The sequence below is a fragment of the Agelaius phoeniceus genome, chromosome 4 (genome assembly GCF_051311805.1).
Source record: "Agelaius phoeniceus isolate bAgePho1 chromosome 4, bAgePho1.hap1, whole genome shotgun sequence".
Lineage (NCBI taxonomy): Eukaryota > Metazoa > Chordata > Aves > Passeriformes > Icteridae > Agelaius > Agelaius phoeniceus.
Window position 1 is genome coordinate 58,506,949 of NC_135268.1, and position 14,024 is coordinate 58,520,972.

The following is a 14,024-nucleotide window of genomic DNA, read 5'->3' on the forward strand; positions in this document are numbered from 1 at the left end:
GTCATGTTGCAAGTGAAATGAGTGAATGTTTATGTATGCATCTGTGCAACAATGTGCAATAATAAAGATGTATCAGTTTTGTATGTGCTTTCATGCACTAAGTAAATCTCATGATCTTTGTTTGAAAGGGTTTCTAATATTTTTGCTTTTGAATCTGCATAGACCATTTCCCTTTCTTAATTTCTTACTCTCTCTCTCTCTCAGGTGAAGGACATGAGGACATGCATATTGCTGAAAGGAAAAGCTTTGCTTAATGAAAATAAACCAAGCTAAAGATTCTAGAAGAAGGACACCTCAGTACTGAAACTGTGTGCATTTTAGCACCAAACAGGTGAAACACTGGTGCCAGCAACTGGAGTGCAGAAAAGAAACAGATCAAGAATTTTTCACATGGAAAGATTGCATTAGCCCAGGGAACAATAGTCTCCTGATACTGCTGAGCCACAGTGTACAGAGAAAATGTAATTTAAACAAGTGAGAGCAGGTGTATATTACTCAGTGACCTACTACCATGGTTCTCATTTCTTAACCTATAAAGGAAAACATCTATTTGTTGTAGGACAAAAGAATGGTCTTGGTATAAGAGAGTATGACATACATTAACACACAGTAAATATGGTTTATGTTACTGAAAATTCTTCATACACATGAATATGCACATATAGAAAATCTGTAATTTTTAATTTTGTTTCCTTATTTGAAAATAATGAAAAATCATAACAGAGCCAAGACATTTCTACACAGGGGTTTTAAATGAACGTTTCATCCAAGAGAAGCAATCTTTCCAATTTTGTAAGTGATATTACATGACCACATAAAAGGTAACTGCAGACACCCTTTATTCAGCATTACATTTTATCATCATTCTGGGAGCTTTGCCACTGTAATTCTCAGGGTTCATCCCACTTCTAAGCAGCCATTGAGCCATTTTGTCATGGCTCAATTCCACATTGCCACAGAGATCATCCATTGCAGGCCAGCAACCTGCAGAAAAAGGAACCAAAAAATGGGTTGGCCCAGCTCAACAACATTCAGCTGGGAGAATTCCTCAAAGTCTTCCCATGGAGGTTCAGATCACTTTAAAATTTTTGCATTCTGACATTATCTTCTATAGACAAATTCATGAGTTGTTTGAGCTCTCTTACAGGAAAACCCCATGAGCAGATGCAGCCAAAAGAGGGGCTGCTTCCCACAAAAAACAGCAAGGGCCTCCAAACTCCCCACAGTCTGAACAGAAATGCATACATAGAAGCCAGATGGTTCTAAGCATGGTGTCAGAACAGACCAAGCTTTGAAAAGAATCCAAGGGAAAGTTATTCCACTATTTTCTTGGAGTATTAGAGATAACCTCGTATGTATAAACTGAAGAAAATGGTTTGACTGTCCCTCAGCTTTCTCTTTTCATCCTGTGCAGTCTTAAAAATACCACCACTAGTTCATCTTGTGAGGAATTCAAAGCAAATAGCTGTTATAAAAATTAAAAAATATACAAAAGTCATTAAGCTAAAATTTCGACATCAACAGGGCTGTATGCATGAGTATTGGGCATCACAGAATATTGACTAAATAATATTTAAACTATCATCAATATACCACCTTAAAGCAAGAGTCTATGTTATGGAACACTACTTATCTTTAGACATAAATCTGTTTCTTGATCTCCACATTATCCTAAGGACCTCTTTCAACTTCTTTCAGCACCATCTGGTAACCAGAACAAGTAAATCATATATCTGTACTTTTTCCAATTTTCATATGCAGCAAATACTTTCTCTTGGTACTGGTATCTATGGTACCAGTCCAGAGATAGGACTTGTTCATTTTCAGGTCCTGTTCAAAAAGGAGAAAGCCTATAAGCTGGTGAATTTATTGATATATTTGAATATTTGCTGGTAGTAAATAAACAGCTATTTACTAAAATAGAGGCAATATTTTATATCACCAATTTAACTATGTAGTATTCTAGAATTCTAACCAGGAAATTATACCCATCCTCCTAAAACTAAAAGCACTCCTGGTCCTCCTGAAAATATCATGTAAATAATATTTGCCAATACAGTAACCTACCAATTTTTTTACCTTTCAATTACTGGTTTTACTTGTTTCACAACATGGAAATGCTTGGCTTCCCAGCAGGTTGTAATATTCAGCACAAGAGAAGATAGGAGAACATGAACTAAAGGTTGATCTTGTTCCCATTGAATGGCTTCACTAACTGCATCAGTATCTCATGATTTTGGGTCATGTATCCATGCACACAGAAGAACCCTGTGCAGGAGGAAGTACCGCTATCTCCCTGTCTGATGGCACAATTTTGTTTTGCAGCTCTATGGAGCCTACCTGAACTGGCAATCCTGGAGTAAGCAGTCCCACTCCCAAAACATCTGCCTGTCTGCAGGGGTATGTTCCCAAAAATTCTCTTGGATCTTGGCATGTGATGGAGCCAACAAAAATAAGACGTGATTTTGCAGGGCAGTGTTCTGGTGTGTGGGCTGAAGCCAACTGACCCTGCAGCCGTGTAACAGCAATTTCCAGTCAGGGGGAAGGGGCCAAAGACAGGCAGGGGAGAGGGACTCCTGCTTCCAGAGCCAGTCCCTTTTGATGTGAAACCTATGCTAAGATATAAGAGCTACCAGGGTGTGGTGTAGTGGCAGTACCCAAAGCTGGGACAGGTCTAGGTCTCCCGCCTCATGACCTAAGTGCTTGGAGAAGAAAAAACAACACACATAGGGTGAGAGGGTGAGAGAACCAGGCCAAGTCATCTGTGTTTTCAGTACCTTGGTCATTTGCTGAGTGGGAATGTGCCTGACATTTAAATGCTTCCCTGAGCTGGAACCTTAGTGAACTTCAAAGAAGGGCTATGCTGGAAAAGGAAGTTGAGAGAGCAAGATGCACAAAGAAATTCTGATGTCAGCAGAATAAAAAATAAAATAAAATTAAAAAAAAATTTAAAAGCGCCTTTCTATCCCTGATCTTTTTCCACAGGGCAAAAGAGGGAATAAACAATCCATATTTCCTGAATTATTGCCAGTCATTGAGTCGGCTGTAACATTTAGCATTCACAATCTTGTGCTGGGATGGCTGTTGTGCCAAACTTTTCAGAGCAGAAAATGGAGAGTAGGACTGAAACAAGGTCCTCTTTCTTTTTCTCTCCTTTTCCCCAAACACGCAAACACCAGCACGCACACCAAAGACAATTCAACATATATTGTTCATAGAATTAGTGTACCCAGTACATTTTGCTGCTCTATTATCTGCTTTGTTTTCCTCTGCCTCTGATCTTCCTCCTTACCAGATCAAGTATATTGTCATATACCATTTGCAATTGCTGGAACACAAAACACTATCATACATTTCCTAAAATTATATATTTACAGTAAATGTACCAGCTTTTTAGCATGGGTGACAATGATGTACTTTAGCTACAATCAAGACCATCAACAGATTGTACTGCAATCTGTCACACATTCTCAGGAGGAAGAAATTGGCAACTCACTACACTGAAGAACAGTAATCAAGCATCTGGAATATTACAGTACAAGTAGATTTTGTATGATCTGACTAGTTGAAGCAATTTGTAATAATGACTTTTTAAAAATGAGCTTGCCAACAAGAATCTGCAACAAGCTTAGGCTCCTATTGTCACCAGAATACTTAATGCACGTGACCCTCTGATCAGTAGTATCTCCCATCAATTTTACTAAAGATACTGTTCTAAATTACTTGTAGCTGAAATAGATGCATTTTAATGGAAAAAAAAAAAAGTTAACTCTTGGTGTTAATCAAAAGTAATATGTTGTTTTTATGGATGCCTAATGCTTGGGAAGAACTTTAAAAATGCTCAGTAAGCAAAACATTTGTGTCATTTTCTGCACTGTTGGCAAGTAAAACTTAATAACTGCTTTCTCTCATGTGAGGAAAATGATATATTGAACAATCTGACAAAACCAGAAAGGCTGTCAAAAAGTAATCCAAAGGAGGAAAATAATGTCCTCTGGTCTCTATCACTCTGAGCTTGGACCATTACAACAATTCCTTTTGTTCAAAGAAACCAAGAAGAAAAGAATGAAATTAAGTCTGAATACGATTTTTAATTCTTGAAAGCAGAAGTTATAGATGTTCTGAAGCAAAACACTCAATATCTCAATACAGGGGCGTATGCTGACAGGGATCCCAGTCAATAAAACTGCTAAGATACTTCTAATGTTGTACATGTCAATCACAAAAAAAAAAAAAAAAAACCACAAAAAAAAACCACAAAAAAACCCCCACCACCTTCAAGAAAATACTGATTTTCTTTCAAGACAAATGTTTTAAAAGGGAGACAAAATTATATTCAAAAGTACCCTATAAAATTATTTTAAAATTAGTTATGTAAAATTATATTTTTTCAAATAAACATAAAATTATTCCTACCTTCTAATTCTGAAAATATGCAAAATGGAGATTTAAACCAAAATTTTGGGGCAGTCCTTATGAAGTCTACAGTTTATGATTAAGGTATAGAGTTAAGAAATAATACAACACCTATTAAATACATAGTAAGATTAATTAAATAGATTTATTAATTAACTAAATTAATCAATAAATAGAATTATTCATTGCTAAGTTTTAAATCAGAATAGCAAAGCCTTAAAGAGCAGAGCCTTAAAACTGTTGTCTGACCCAGTTCTCACAACCAATTGCACCTTGCAGGCAGAGGACTGGAAACAGCTGCAGGTATAAGCTATATGAAGGAATCAGAGTAGTCATTCACTCTTCTTGCTCTTCATCTTCCTTATTATTCTTCTTTTTGAGCCCACATCAACTTCTTCAGAGAGTCAAGTTAGTCCTAAACCTGAAGATCCATGCTGGGCCACGTTATGCTCAGGAGTAGAGAGCTGCTGTACATTTCCTTCCCTCTGGTCCAACAAGTGAATTCAAGTTTCCCATCATTTCTGTTGGTCATAGTAGGCTGAAGGAAAAGCCTTACTCAGGGATGTTAATTTTCTTGTGTCCATACTTGGAAGTGGCAAACCTAGCAACAGAGACACACACACTACCAGATTACAGGCCTTTGGTGTCTCTCAGGTTCAAGAAAAACACCATCTATAAGAGAATCTTCACTTGACTGATGACTAACTCATTCACAACTCACTGTTGTAGGCATCTAGGAAAGCAGATGTGCCTCTGACCAGGAGCCTGTCTTACACCCAGCACCTACCCTCATACTGTATCTCCTAAATTCTGTAGGCCCTGTCACATCCATCTCACAGCATCTGTTGATCCCTCTCAAAAAAATCACTGGATCAGTCTCATCAAAAGTTAGAGCTACAAGAACAATTCTGAAGTCCTCCCTTGCTTTTCTTGGAGTCATCTTAGTTCTGATGAGGGGCTGTTAAAGATAGATGCAGTTTAAGAAGCGCTATCATTTTGAAGAGTGCTCACACTCTCACTTGAGTTTAGCCTAGGTCAACCCTATTGCTTTGCTAAGCTTTGATAGATCTGCTCTTACTAGCAGATGATCCCAAAGAGAAAATGGAAACCCTAAAAGCCTTATGAATTATCAGGCTGAAGCTGGGAAGACTTCAGTCATGACACTGAGTGTAAGGGAAGAACAGAGCCTCAAAGATGATGTGATGTAGAGGAGTCACACAAAAGCTCCTTTGTGTTCACACACACCTAGAGAAGGCTTACTCCTGAATCCCTAGAGTTATCTGGAGTACAGACTCCAGTGAAATAGGGTTAAATTTACTTTTAGGTCTTGTCTTGAACAAGGATAATACCCTGGAACAAGAAAAGTAGCAGCCCTTGGACCTCTCAGTTTAAGCCTTGCTTTTGCATATTAACACTGGCAGACAGCCTGACTAAGCTGCAGGTACCTTCCTTCTCAACTTTCCTCCTCCTTCTTGTGAGTCCCTGATGTTCTGTTTAAAAGTGTGTCAGAGGGTTCAGCCTCAAAACACCCACCACTTATTCTGACTTGGAGATCTCACTGTCTGCAGATCTTCAGGGTGCTTTGTGGAAGCTGGGGGGGGAGTGGGAGTGGAAGGTGAAGCAGCAGCACATTGACTGTGCCTGTGGACACACAGAAGAGTTATGCTGATAGAGAAAAGAGGGTCAACACAGCACATCAGGGGAGTCAAACTGTACCCAAGGACTTCAAAGTGACTGGATATGACTCCCAGTATGAACACAGACAATGTGGGCAATTTGGCAAACTCCAGGGGAAGTGATGAGAGTGATCAGGCAGTGCCTAAGGCCTCAGTGCCTGACGTGAGTACTGCAGAGGAGGTTGGCCCCAGGCAGAGGAATGAGGCACTGAACTCCTGGCAGGGATCCATTGCTTTAGCATCAAAACAGTGAGAACTGCAGTAGCTCCTTTCTGTGTTGTTCCAGTCTAGAAGTCTACATGGGTTATCCCTGCTCTGCTCCCTGGCCCAGAGGAAGTCCACCACATATGATCTCTGATAGATTCTTCTTCCCTGCTGTAATGGAACATGGAAAAGTGCCTATCAGGTGGGACATCCACAGAGCCACAGCAAGGCAAGCACCTTGACAGCTCCCTAAAATAAAGATCATAGAGGGAGCCTGAATAGCTGCTTGAGGAGCAGAAACTCCTAGAATAAATTAAGATACCACCACCTCTCTGTGCTAAACCATGACTGATGGGTGTGCCAGTAATGATGTATACAGGCAAATGAACTGCTTTTGTGCTGCTGTTCTGCTTTTGAATCATGAGCAGCCATAACCCACTATTTGCATCTATTCAAAGGGGCCTAAACAGACAGCACAAATACGGAACTGGAGCATCAAATATGGACAAAAAAAAAAAATGGGGGGAAATCTTGAGCTGAGAGGTAAAAAAAATGTCATCTGTAGCATTATGTCAGTACTGAGAGCAGCACTAGAAGAGTTAGACCAGTCCTATTTTGAGACTGGGAGCAGAAGACAAAAAGACAAAAAGGCTGCTGAGAGATGCAGTATGAGTCTTCACATATAAGAAGGAATGAGCAGCTATGGTTCTCCCCTTTGGGAAGAGGGGAAGAGGAGAAGAGGAGAAAAAGTAAAGACAGCTGCAGCTTAAAGAGTGTGAGAAAAATAAAAGGGAAAAATTCCTGAGTCAGATTGCTGATTATGGTGTTAATGCTGTGATTCCTATAGTCTTGAACAGATTTTAATGGGCTGAAATGTTTATTCTGATTTCATAAAGCAAGTACTTCTTGATGGGCTTTTCTGATGTCATTAGAAATTGGGTCACTAAAATTTACCACTTACTTTTAAAAACCAAGTCTTCATATTCCTTTTTATGGATTTTATGATATGTTATCATAGATTAAAATAAGTCTTGTTCAATTTTATTTGGAGGAGATCTCACTGCTATTAATGAATTTCCATTGCTCAGTGCACTGAAACCAACTTAAAATATTTTTGCATGCTCCAAAAATTATGTAAATATTCCCCAAACCATTTCATTAGCATTTAGAGGGAAAAAAACATAAATTCATTTGAGTTCATGGTTAGTTCCTTAATACTCTTTCATTAAATGACCTCTAAAATATTTTCCATGCCAAATTTATTTCTTCACAATCTAAAATTTAACTGCTGCTTAGTGTTTGTTATTAAATATTCACAAAGAAGGAGGAAGCTACTTTTTTAATGTAGAAGTTAGTAAAGTGTGAATATGAAAGACTCAGCCCTAGGAATGTGTTTATTCTTTAAGTCTTTATGGGCAGGACAGGAAAATCTGACAGAATATTGCTTAAGAAATGGACAAAGGAGTTATAATTTTTTGGTCATTTCATGATATATTCTTTCATTCAAGAGCAAAGCCAAAAGCAGAATTGTTAACATCTCTCACATGATTTTTCAAAATTATTTTAGAAACATGAGCTAAATGTGGATATTGTAACAGTTTTTCCATTATGTGTGACAGTACAGTAAAGTAGTAATAAAAGCTCTTTATTCACACCGTAGCTCAAGAGTCCTGCTTACACAGGACATTTTCATCCTATTCCATTTTTAACAGTTGCAAATATAATGCTGATTCTGCAACTGATATAGCAAAGGACAAGCCATGTTCAGCACCATGTCACCTAGTGGTACTGGAACTCATTGAGAATACAGCCTCAGTTTGAGGACATGACATGATTATTACCAGAACTTGTCCTTTGGTACACTGCCTGAAAAATCCCACCAAGATCTGTTAGCTGACTTTAGCATTAAAAATTGCATTTAGGGATCATAATATTTGCACTATTTCAAGCTGCATTTCTTTTATTCAAATAGGACTTTCTTCACCAGAAGAATTCATTGAGTTTCAAAACTGAAGCATTTTCTCATCTTTTATTAAGAACTTTGGTATAGTAAGAGACCATCACAACTCTCTTAAATGTGAACTTAAAATAAATTCCTTTGCTTTGCTATATTAACTCTGTATTAACTGAGAATAAAAAAGCAGAGCTACATTACTGTTCCTGCTGTATTTCATTGCCAATTCCTCCCTCTCTCCCAATTCCTCCCTCTCTCCTGATTACATTTTCCCACCCACATCACTGAATGTGCAGTGAGGCAGCCAGGCCTAAGTCTTAGTGCTCTGCAAGTGCTTGCTGGCCTTTCACTTTTGCTCTGCCTTCATCTCTCACCCTAATATATTATCCTGGAGAATCTGAGCCAAAATCCGTTTTCAGACCCAGGAAGGTAAACCTGAAGGCACTGAGCTGTGAGTGCTGGCTCCCATTTGTGCTGCCCCCAGCTGCCCTGTCTCAGCTGACACCAGCCTGGAAGCTGCGAGCTGGGTCCTGCAGGGCAGCAACTGCCAGGGGCTTGCAGGGACAGTGGCTCATGAGCAAAGCACCCAGATAATCTCGTTAGTAACTCTGTGAGTCATAGCAGAAATGCTTCAGGATGCCAGAGCAGCAGTGGGATCCATTTAGCTGCTGGAATGCCTAAAACACTTAAATGATGGAATAATTTACCCTCAGTCTTTCTGCTACTAAGCTGTGGCTCCTTCCTAAGAATAAAAGAACACAAGAATCAGCAAGTATCAGCAACAGTGGGTCTGAAACACTAATAACAGACCACTGCCTAAGCAGTTTCAAGGATTTTTTCTTATATGCTTCTTTTATTCTATAGTGAAAACACTACAGACACTAAATTCATAGCCAGTGGCTGCATTAGTGGTCTGCAGAAAACACAGAAAACCTATACTAAATCCTACTAGAAACATGAAATAAAAATTCCAAAAAGCTTTCAATTCAACTGATGACAAAAATATTCTGCTTTATTTACAGATACAAGAATACAAGCAATACATGTATCAAAGAGTTGTAGTGTTGGCCTTGTTGTAAAAAGAACCTTTAAAAGTAGTAATTGTAATCCTTCAGTAATATATATATCATCAGAAAATGCCTATTCATTTGAATCGGGAAAGAACTGACTTTGGAAAACCTGTAAGAACACATGCAAAGAGTTCAGAAAATACCAAAACATTTCATCATGGTGCTTTGAAATTTTAAAATTACTTTTCCTAAAATAAAAATAAGTTTAGGTAATAACAAAAAAAAAAATTAAAAAACCCCACAGCCAAATAGAGATTAAATATTAGAAGATACAAATAAAGCACTTCAATTTACTTGAGCTGACTATTTTCCTCATTTTTGATTGTGAAGATTCTTTGAGATTTCCATATTGCATTCCTTACTTGAATAAAACACATTTCACACTCCAAAAATTGCACAAAAAAAAAAATCGTTTCTACTTTAAATGAAAATCCATACTTAGAGAAAAATCTGGTAGCTCTGTCTCCTTGGCCTGGTGAAGGACTACCAAAGCACTCTGGGAAGCTCCATTGTGCTGCAGTGCTCAGAACAGTTCAGCTTTCCCTGACTCTCATTGTTCTGCCTTCACCATGTAAAGCTCTCCAGTTTCTTTGTATGACTACTTAACAAAAGCAGCTATAAAGAATACTATTTTTATTTTTCAAGTATTCTTCAGTCAGAGGTTACAATAAATATTTTTTTTAACACAGATGCTGAGCAAAAGGCCAGACCTTGCTGCTCCACAGCTCTGGAAACAATTGATCTGCTAGTTCTTTCTGAAAAGGATGCAGCTTGCTGAAGTAAATGCAGCATCCCTAGGCTTACAAGTACAATTGACTGGTACTCATACCACCTGTGTGAGTACCTCAGTGGACCCCAGGCTCTGGTGATTTATGTATTTGTCTTGTGAACATGCTAATGAAAATGCTAAGTAAGGATAAGTATTACATGATGCAAAATAACAGGCTCAGAGAGATAAAAATACATCCAGCAATGCAATGTGTGAAACTGCAAGCTGCCTTGAATCCACTTTGTGAAGTTAATCTAAAATAATAAATGCAGTATTTACAGTAATTATTAATCTTAGAAAGGTCACTAGAAGTAGTACTGAGGAAGAGTTTTCTTGTATCAGGGAGTCAAGAGTCACTGGGATATTTGTTCATATGACGTGTTTTTTCCTGGAATGATCTTGAAAGGTTACTTAATAAACATCCTGATCGTGCATTGACAATGGCTACAGTGTCTTTTGATCTCTTCCAATGGAAAAGTTTAGCTAAGACTTTTATTACAGAGCTTATGTTTTTAATGGAATGCAGAAATATTTCATGAGATGTATAAATAGCGTGTGGCACAGATGATACTGTGAAACCTTCAGACTTGGTGTGATTGCTGAGAATTACAAATCATTAGATCTGATGATGCAGGAGACTATTTCCAGACCTATATTTTTGTGCACTTTCTCTTTTGTCCTGTACCTTCTCACAAGTCTTATTTTTATGGAAGAGGTGGTTCCTCATAGAGTACTCAGTTTAAGGGCTAAAGCATTCATCAGTGAAGGAGGTCTTCATTACTATTATCACAGCTGCTCCTTCTTTTGTTACTTTTTCCTGCAGTCCATAGGGACAAATTTCACAGCCATGGAAATTGAATCAGTAGGAGTTGATTCAGGACATTCAAATTTGATTCTCCAAAATGTTGAACAGGCTAGCCCTTATCCAGTAATTTATATAAATAACTGCTTGACCTCAAACATATTAATAGTTACAGACTTCAAAGAAAGCTTTACTTTGAGTATGAATATAAACTATGGTTAATTTACTTTAGTGAGAGCTACATAATCTAGTGAGAATTTGCTTGTTGCATGATAAAAGCCTGAAGCACTCATTTAAGCACTGATCTATAAATCATTAGTTGATCACAGCAAACCAAGCACTAACCTGGTGGATTAATGAAAAGAAAGAAAGAAAAAGTTTATTTACTTAAACAATTAAAACTCAGCCTTGGAATTCAAGACCTACTGGATTTCATATATGCTGAACTCTATTAAATTATGTCCTATTTTTTTTCAGATTTTCAGTCTTCTGGAAATAAAAAAAAAATCTATTTAAAATAGCATGTATATAAATGTAACATGTATATGTATATAAACACACATAAATGTGCTGTGTATATATATCTATATATCCACGTTATATATACATATATAATGTGCATACACATGTGAAGCACATTTACCTGCTACATATGTAGCTGTTTCACCTAATTCTTGGCAAAATAGAAAACTACTGGTCAAAATGTATTTCAACAATTCATTTCTGATTCTTTTTCATTTTTTAACATCTTCCCTAAATATAGATGGGAACTGATAGTAGGCTGTCCTGTACAGGACAACTTGGTAAGGTTTTTGTACAGAATATGCAAGTATCAGGAAAAATGTGCTGACATTCCAGGCAAGCCTTTGGTGATGTAGCACTTCTTCCAGGGCACACAATCTCTTCTATCCATCAAATGAAAAAAGTTTGTGCTACCTCTACACAGAGAAATCTTCTGCCACATCATACAGAGAACACTCTCCCAGAGAAGTTTCATCTTTTTTGACCCCTTAACCCAAATTTGTGTGAACTTCTTGCTTTGCAGTTTGTTTGAAAGTGTAGGAAATGTGTTAGAGTGCTGATCAAAGCTAGGAAAAGATGTATGTGCATTATATAGAGTGCTGATCAGAAACTAGTAAAAGGTATATATGCATGACTAGAGCAAATGTTATCAGTGTCAGGCAGGATATTTGCTTTGGTGTATTCCTAAAGATTTGGATCACCAAGTAAAGTTTCCAGTATAAACAGTATGATTAGATTCCTTAAAGATGGAAATTGCTTCCTACCTCTGAAATATCTTTGCAAATAATTCATGTCATCCTTTTTACAGAAATATGTGGAATTTGTTACTGCAAGTTTCATGTTTGGCTCAATTGTAAGGCAAAATATATAAGAGGAAAATAAGTGTAAGCATATGTCATAAAAATTATAATGCCTTTAAAGGGAAAAATCCTCTGCATAAATGTGAGTAATTCTTGAGGATAGAGAAATCCACCCTAAGTGAAATGACAGCAATACCTGTGTAGTTTCAGAAACCTTCACTTGTAAATGACTTTTGATAAAGAAAGTATGTCTCATAATATAGACACTCAATAATCTGGTACTAAATGTTCCTTAAAATACAACTGTAAAAACATCTAATACATTTTTTCTTTTTTTTTAAAGCCAAATCCTTTAAAGTCAATACCTTGAAAGTCCTTCACACAAAGCTGATTTCCAAAGAATCCTGAAACAGTCACATTTTTCTTAGTCAAGTATTCACAAAAGCTGTTATTTCTGCAGGCATGAATACATAGCAACAAATTAAAGCAACCAACTGTCCTGTTTCAGGTAGAAAATTACTTCATGGGAATTTTCTTTTAACTGTTGTAAAAACTTTGAACAAACTTACTAACCTCAGAAAACACCACTGTCTAATTACATTCTCTCACCTTTTCTGCTAAGCTCTGTATAATTTTTTTTTCTTTTTCTCCTCCTACTTGTCTTTTACAGAAAGTACATATCTCTTCACACCTTTGCCTACTCATTTTAACCACAAATACAGTTTTTAATAAAATTAGTCATTACTACATTACAGATCCAAAGAAATCATCGCCTTTACCATTCATCAAGAGGCAGTTGTGTGCTGGTCTCTCATCATCATGCCCATTTTGACCTATGCCCACCTATTTTTAGATTTTTTCCACTGATAAATCCATAAGTTAACTAATGTTCAGTAGATTTTCAACTCCTCCTAACAAAAACACACATCAGAGAGTGTTTTTTCCACCTTCTCTGACTTTAGACAATTAATTCAGATTAGTTTAAACACCAGAGATGCAGACCTCTGAATAATTCTTTGAGCAATGATTTTCCTAATTGTCTGAAGTCCATGTGGTGAGGGGATACAGGCATATGTTTGCAGTTGTATTGCAAACCAAGACTTAGTGTTTGGAGCTGAAAACTGTTTTGTCTCTGTCTTATGAATCTGAAATTGTCAGAAAATATTTTTTTGTAAGTAGCATAGAGTAAATGAATATTTTCTGACTTTTCCATCCGAGGGTGATAAAGAAAGATTAGGTAATATCCTTAATTCCTCAGTTCTGCAGCTCCTGTTTCGTAAAATGCATCAACAGAATACGACATTGTTGCAATGTCAATGCGATGAGACAGTGTCCTCAACAGAAAGTCTGAATTTTCTCCAGAACTTCAATGCAGGATCAGGTCAGTCTTTTCACTGATATTCATGGCTTCTTTCAATTTTTTACCTCCACCTCGTAGTTTGTGGAACACCACTCACATAAAGAGTTACTGAAGTGGTAAGACCACTAATTAGACTGTCTGACACACAGCTCACATTCCCATATGAGCCTTGGGCAACATTACAATTACTGTGAACTCAGAGATGAATCTGGCAGTATTTCAAGGTGGAACACACAAGTTCATCTGCACTGAATCTCCAGAGACTCTGAACAATTAATAATAGTGATTGTGTATATAATCTGCAGCAGAGCAATATCTTACTTTTCAGTCAGCTAAAACATCACAGAAGCTAAAAGCCACCCTAGTGTACCTATGCTATTATTTCCTGGTTGTCCTCTCTCACTGGAAATGATCAAGGCTTTAGGCCCATGTGGGGAATCCTTCAGAGATC